Source organism: Chinchilla lanigera, unplaced genomic scaffold (genome assembly GCF_000276665.1).
Source record: "Chinchilla lanigera isolate Chin_1 unplaced genomic scaffold, ChiLan1.0 scaffold00056, whole genome shotgun sequence".
Taxonomy (NCBI): domain Eukaryota; kingdom Metazoa; phylum Chordata; class Mammalia; order Rodentia; family Chinchillidae; genus Chinchilla; species Chinchilla lanigera.
Window position 1 is genome coordinate 8,712,019 of NW_004955457.1, and position 7,515 is coordinate 8,719,533.

Genomic DNA, 7,515 nt, shown 5'->3' on the forward strand with positions numbered 1-7,515 from the left:
CCAAAAATATATATATATCTTCTTTGCTGGGCGCGGTGGCGCACCCCTGCAATCCCAGCACTCGGGAGGCTGAGCTAGGAGTTTTGCTGCAAGTTTGAGACCAGCCTGGGCTACAAAGTGGGCTCAAGTCCAGCCTGAACTGGATAGCGAGACCCTGTCTCAAAAAAAACATAGAAAAAGAATTAGAATTTTCAGTGCAGTATCACTAATATTGGAAAACATTCTTTTTTTTTTTTTGCAGTTTTTGTGGTTTTATTTAAGCACAAATAAATATGCACACAAGCTGTCTACTCGTTTTCCTCGCTGCGCAGCCTGGTGTTGGGGTTGGTGACTCGGATGGCATCTGGGCCGCTCTTTCCACGATGGCCTTGCGGGTCTCAGAGAAGACGTTGTGAGCAATCTGCGCAGGAACACTTGTTGCACGTCAGCAGCACCTCCAGCTCCTCAATGTTTTGCACCAGGGACTTCCGGAAGCCACTGGGCAGCATGTGCTTTGTCTTTTGTTGCTTCCACAACCTAGGTTGGGCATCAAGATCTGGCCCTTGAATCTTTTTTGCACCCTGCTGTCAATGCTTCTGGGTTTCTGCCAGTTGCGCTTAATTTTGACATATCAGTCTGACTGGTGGCGGACGAACTTCTCAGTCCTCTTTCTGACGGTGTTGAGCTTCATGAGGGGTCTGAGAGCCACCATGGTGCCGAGTCAGAGACGGCTGCCACCTCCGTAGGCAGCGTTGAGGAAGAGGGCTGGAGAACATTCTTAAGGTTTGTTTTATTGTAGTTCTGCATGGGCACAAATGGCATTATTTCCTGAGATGGCAAAATTATCCTTGCTAGCTGGGGCAAGAGAGGATGATTTGCTTGACTTTGCCTCCAAGCTGATAGCTATGGATTTGTCTGCCATACTAATTAAACTCATGCAACAGCCTGAAAGATACAAGGTCCTATTTCCTTCCCTAAAAGTTTTATTGGTTTCCTGTGATTCCAAGACTACTATCAAAAGGTATTTATGTGGGGCCAGGGATATAGCTCAGTGGCATAAGCGCCTGCCTGGCAAGCACAAGGTCCTGAGTTCGATCCCTGGTACCAAAAAAAAAAAAAGTATTCATGCAATTTCTGTGGCACCATTTGAAGACAGTTTGATGCACACTATAACCATTCTTCCTATTTGCAACATACTCTAATAACAAGAAGATTAAACAAACCTTTTTTGTACATATTATCCCTTATGATTCAGTGCTGTACTTCTGCATATGGGAATGCATTGAATTCAAATTCTATTGCAGCAACTGGAAGAAATAGCTTCTCTTGAGGTAGATTCCGTGTCCAAGTGCTTTGAGCGATGTTGCATCTGTTACACTGACAACAAAAACAAGCCTGCTAAGAACAGGAGAGGCAAGAAAGCAGGTAAAGCAGAACCCCTGCTGGATATCTTCAGGTAGATGGAGCAAAGGTGCATGAACGAAGTAGCAGGACTCCAAGATCACAGCAAAACACAGCATTATCACCAAACATCCGAGATGACTCTCGGATCTCCCTGTAGTGATTTCACGGCCATCTTATTTCACATCGATTGAACGGAGAACTTGTAACAAACACACATCCAAGAAGACAGAAATGAATCTGGTCGCACCTGCAAAACCACACAAGGACATTACCATCCCGTATTCTTCCTAAATATCCACACCAAAATCAAACTCGTCATTTCCAAGTCTACAAAATGAACTTCCAATACATTTAGGCAGAGATTATATTTTCTCCTTTTATTATAGTTTCAACTAAAGCACGGAAGCACTAAAATCAGCGATGCATTGAAAAGGAAAACTTTTTTCCACTACTGGGAATTGAGCCTAGGAGCATCACATTGGGCTTCATCCCTAGCTTTTAAAAACCTTATTATTATTTTCTTTTTGAGAGAGAGATTTTCACTATATATAGCAGGCCAGTCTTGAACTTGCTGTGTACCCTAGGTTGGCCTCAAACTTGGGGCAGTTTTTCTGCCTCAGCTTCCCAGATGCTAGAATTACAAGCAATTATTATGTTTTATTCTATGGAAAAAAGGTAAAACAAAATGTCATAAGATGATAGGAGAATAATAATAGTTAATTCACTGCATATTATTATCTTTAAAGTACTTGCTCAGAGTACAAGATATGGGCATAAAAAAATTATCAAACTGATATTAGCGCAAACCTTCCTTTTCTATGAACTAAGGGACATTAATCATATAACTAACTTGTTGCATTTTTTCTCCCTTTTTCCTTCCTTTCTTTCCCCTTTCCACATCTTAGTTCCTTTTTCCTTTTTAACAATTTCTTCCCATTTCACACTGTCATTTAGTTTTTATTTTTTATCATAACGCATTGAAGCTCAATTTATGTTTCTATTTTAAAGATAATTTTTTAAAAAGAACAATAGTAAAATGCCAGTAACATAGATACAAACAAAACAAAGCAAAAAACAATAAGAATAACACAGGGTTTCAGAACAAAACAATAGACATTAACAGTGGTTGTTATATTACATATTTTTATCTTCATTGAAGTTGGTCAGTTGACCTTATTTACTTCTTCATTTTCTCCCTTAATTTTTGGACACATGATTGTGCTGATTTACCCAGGCTGGGATTGAACTTCAGACTCTCCTGCTTCAGCCTCCCTGAATGCTAGAATTACAACCATCTGGCAGTAAAAGTTTTCACAGCTATTGCGATTTGTATTTACCAGGTACTACAAAGAATACTGTACAGGGTATAGGGGAACAACCAGACCTGAGCAAAGCCTAGGGCTAGGAACTGGGCAGGATGAACAGCAGTGATTCATATTCTAAAGAGATATCATCAAATTGGGGTGCAAGAGCAAACCTCTTTAACTACCCCTTCCAGGAAAATCCTTGTCTACCCATGTGTGCTTGCCACCTGACGTGCTTTCCCATTTGATCCCTAGTTAATTAATATTACCCAAGCAACAATACTTGTTGTAATCTTACTGGTTGACCATAGTTTCGTCCCATCTCACATCCATCCAATGATTTCCCATTGGATCAATATTATCCAAGTGACTATACCAATAATCCTACTGATCGATTATAGCTCTGTTCTACTTTTAACCCACCTCACCTCCTGGCTTTGCTCAATAAAATACCCTTGAGAAAAGGCACTGATGGAGGATATGCTTTCAGACAGAAGCTTCTTTTCTCTCAATAAATTCTTCCTATTCTTCACTTCCCTTGTCCCTAGAATTGATTCCTCAGTTTTAGAGAGCAGGAACTCATCATTTTGGACATCTAGCAGGTTGGAGTTTCCTTCCCCTATATCACCAGGACTAGGGCAGCATTGAACAATCCCTGGACTGGTTGAGTAATCACCCACCCTTATCCCAGCACCACAAGCTCTACATCCAGCCACCTCTGAACCGCCCCCCAGGACCACCTGAGGCTTTGGGGGACATCTAGACACAGCCATAACACTTGCATTAAATTAAAGGTAAGAAAGTTCTGAAGCCCCAGGGCCATGCCCGGCGGGGAGACAGAGCTAAGCAGGACCGAGGGTTCAGACACAGGAATCTTCAGGCCGCCCTCACAGGGAGCTGCAGCAGCAGAGATGCAGAGTTCCACCCAGCCTTTTTTATTCCGGTAACAGGAATGGAACTCTGGACCAAGCGCTGTGCCGCTGAGACACATTCCCGAACTTTTGGTTTCCATTTTCGAAGCAATGTACCATCCGGCCAGGCAGCCACACACGGACCAACGCAAGCAGAGCAGGAAAGAGAGACACCAACTTTTTGGGTCCAATCACAGAAAATCAATAAAGCCGGGGGGGGGGCAACTTTGAACTCTACCGTTTTTACCAGCAGCACCCGAAATAGTTCCCTAAAATCAATTTGGCCAGCCCGCGTGAAGATGCACGTACTATTGGCCATTAATGCTTGAGCAGCGAGAGGCAAGGGTCCCTGCACCAAGGGCTGCGGGCTCAGGTCTTCATAAGGTGTGAGCCGCTCTGAGGAGGTGCGGGGAGGTGGCCTGGCATGTCTGCTCCGTCCCCAGGAGCCTGGGGCCACCACGCCCTGTTCCATCCCTGCCACCTCCAGAACTCATTGCACCACCCGAACTTTTCCACCCTCAACAAACCAACCCCCTTTCCCCGGGATGAACCCTTCTTTGCTTTTCTGGGACCCCTGTGTGCGCATTCCCGTCCCTGCCAAAGGGATGCCCCCTCCACCCTTTGGATACTGAGGACTAAACTCAGCACTCTCGAAGCAGCTGCATCGTCAAGCTTCAACTACCCCTATTTTTTCTTTCACTTTTTTTTTTTTTTTTTTTTTTTGAATTTGGAGACTCTCTTCCTGGCTGAGCTCTGATTTGTACCCTCTTGCCTCAGCCTCCCAGAGTCGGACTCCGGGGTGCAGGTCATGTGCCCTTGCGGCCATGGACAGTCATCAGTACTCACAGTCTCACCTCAGGGAGAGGGACCTGACTATATATTGGCGGAGACTGTCCAGGTCAGACCCCCACAGCGTGCCTGCCCAAGGTTGAGCGTGAGCGCTGCCGAGCGAATCTGTGCTCCTCCATTCAGTCTGGAGCGGCCACAGAGGCCACTGAGCGCCGTAGGGTCCCCCTGCTGGGCACTCGCAGGGGAGCCACGTGGGGGGCCAAGGGTGGACACGTGACCACAGGCGAATCCCACATGGCCTCGCCGACCACGGCGGGCACAGGGAACTGCGGTGCGTGTGTGAGACACAGATGCGCGGGAGACTTGTGCAGCTGCGTGGGGGACACAATCACACTGTGGAGCAGAGAGGATGCCCAGGACACTGAGGAGCGGGCGAGGCGGTTTCCAAAGCAGAGCTCAGTGTCCGATGCATGCATGGAAGCTACTTTCTTCTTTTGTGTCTCCCACGTTCGGGCAGGTCTCTAAGCTTTTTGTATTTCTAGGTGCTTGTATTTCTTGTTTCACCTACGGATACAACTTCTCTCTTATCCAAATGTGAGAGTCCTTAGATGTCATGAAATCCACGCATCCCAATGTCTTTTCCTATTTTTTCTGAAAGAGTTAAAAGAGTGCTGAGCCCTATTAAAGCCCTCTCCTCCTGAGAGATGAGCCAAACCTCCTCAGCCACAACATTAGAAAATGACTTTAGGTCTCAATTCAGGGCAAATGGGGAGGATCTTCAAAAAATATTAACAACAGGTAACAAGCACGTTGAAAACTGTGGTCGGGGCTGGGGATTTAGCTCAGCGGCACAGCGCCTGCCTGGCATGCGCAAGGTCATGACTTCGATTCCCGGTACCGGAAAAAGAACAAGAAACCAAAAAAAAAAAAAAAAAAAAGAAAAAGAAAAAGAAAGAACACTGTGGTCAGTATGAAGAAAAAATCCTCATTTATTTGACCCTGTCTCTTTAATTTATTTGTACCAGGAATCAAACTCAGGACCTTGTGCTTCTTACGCAGGCGCCGTGCCGCTGAGCTATATCTCCTGCCAGAGCCAGGCTTGGTTTAGTTTTGCTTGTGAAGCAGGCTCTCTCCATACCACCCAGTGTTGCCCTCAAATGGGTCGTTAGCTCTTGGCCTTGAATGAGAAGTTCTCCCACCTCAGCCTTCCCAGAGCAGGAAGCCTTCCCATTGAAGGTGCATCACACAAGCAGTGCCCTGTGTATCCCACAGTCATCTGGTGCGCGACTGGGGTCCCCGTGGATCTGCGCGGGGCTTGGGTCTCCCGGCACCCACACTGCTGCCACTCTGTGTCTGGTGGACAATCCAGTCCTGGGGCCAGAGCTCTAGAAAACACCAGCCGGCGAGTGGTGAGGACCAACTCACTTCTGACCTCACAGTGTCCTCTCCCAAGCAGGGCACAGCTTCTGGAAAGGAATGGCCTGGACTAAAGCTGCCCCTGGGAGCTCCCGCTTCGCACAGGATTCATTCCTGATTGCAGGATGGAAATTTTCCCAACTCTTTCTAAGGCCTTCCTGTTCTCCACAGAGCCAATTTCTCTCTCGGGAGCTTCGCAGTCTGCTCAAGCTCTGTCCCCACAAATACCACTGTGCACCTCTCCATCCTAGGACATACGTTTTCTTTTTCCCATGTTACAGGGACCGTGCGGGGCAGCGTTGAAGTATCTATCCACATCGCCAAGCGTCAGTTAGTTTTTCCTTTTTTTTTTTTTTAATGTTGAAGCTGATGTCTTCGCTGGAGTCCAACTTGCATCTTCCTGCCTCAGCCTCACAGAGTCGAGTTCCAGGGCACAGGCCACGCCCCTTTCCACTTGGACAGTCATCAGTATTCACAGCCCCACCTCGGAGAGAGGGACTTGACTTTCCAGCGGCGGAGACTGTCACGGTCAGACCGCCCGCGAGTGCCCGCTCCCTAAGGACCAAGGATGATCATAAAAGCCCAGCGACTCTGCACTGCAGCATCAAGTCCGGAACAGCCTTGGAGAACACTGAGCACCGTGAAGTCCCCCGAGCTGGGCACTCGCAGGTGAGCCATGCACAGGGCTGAGGGTGGACGTGTGGCCACGGGCAAATCCCACACAGCCTCGCCGAGCACGGTGGGCAGAGGTAACCGTGCAGTGCATTTGTAAGACACAGATGCCAACTGCGTGGGGGACACAACTACACCATGAAGCAGAGAGGATGCCCGGGACACTGAGGAGGGGGCGAGGCGGTTTCCCCACCAGAGCTCTTTGTCCGATCCATTCGCGTAATCTGCTTTCTTGCTTTTGTGTCTCCCACATCCGTCCAGGTCTCTAAACTTTCTGTATCTCTAGGTGCTTGTATTTCCTACTGTTTTATCTACAGATACAACTTCCCTCTCATCCAAACGCAAGAGTCCTTAGGTAGCATGAAACCATGCATCCCTGTCTCTTCCTATTTTTTCTGAAAGGGGTTAAAAGAATGCTGTGCCCTAGGAAAGCCGCCTCCCTCCTGAGAGAAGGGCCAAACCTGTCCAACCACTTCAGAGCACCGCTTTTGGAGCCCAGTGTGGTGGCGCACCTGTAATCCCAGCTGAGGCAGGAGGATCCTTGAAACTTCTAGCCCAGCCTGGGCTACAAAGTGAGTCAAGCCTGGCCTGAACTGCATAGTGAGACTCTGTCTCAAAAGGCAAAAAGAAAAAAGAAAAAGAAAAAAAAAAGAACAAGACTTTTGATCTCATTTCAGGGAAAAGGGGGAGGTTTTTTCAAAAACGGTGAAGAACAGCTAAGAAGTTCTTTCAAATTGGTATGGAGAAACTCCCCCGCAATGTTTTTATTCCCTGACCCCTGTTCCTCCTTTCTCTTTTATTTATTTATTGGTATGGGGAATCGAACTCAGGACCATGTGTTTGTAAGGTAGACCATGTGCTATCCCCTGAGCTACATCCCCGGCTCCTCCCTTCTCTACTATACCTAATCAAATCTACCAAATCAAGCTGGGACAGGGCACCGCTAGCCCTAGTCCCTGGACGGACTAGGCTGGAGGATCGAAATTTCAGTCCCAACTGTACTATTTAATGATACCCTATAGCCGAGCGACCGAGCACGC

At 47.2% G+C, this 7,515-nt stretch overlaps 1 pseudogene; it reads right to left on the minus strand.

Annotated features, from left to right (window-relative positions):
* Window positions 1-287: 287 nt before the first annotated feature.
* On the minus strand, window positions 288-773 carry LOC102016450 (annotated as a pseudogene).
* Window positions 774-7,515: the final 6,742 nt, after the last annotated feature.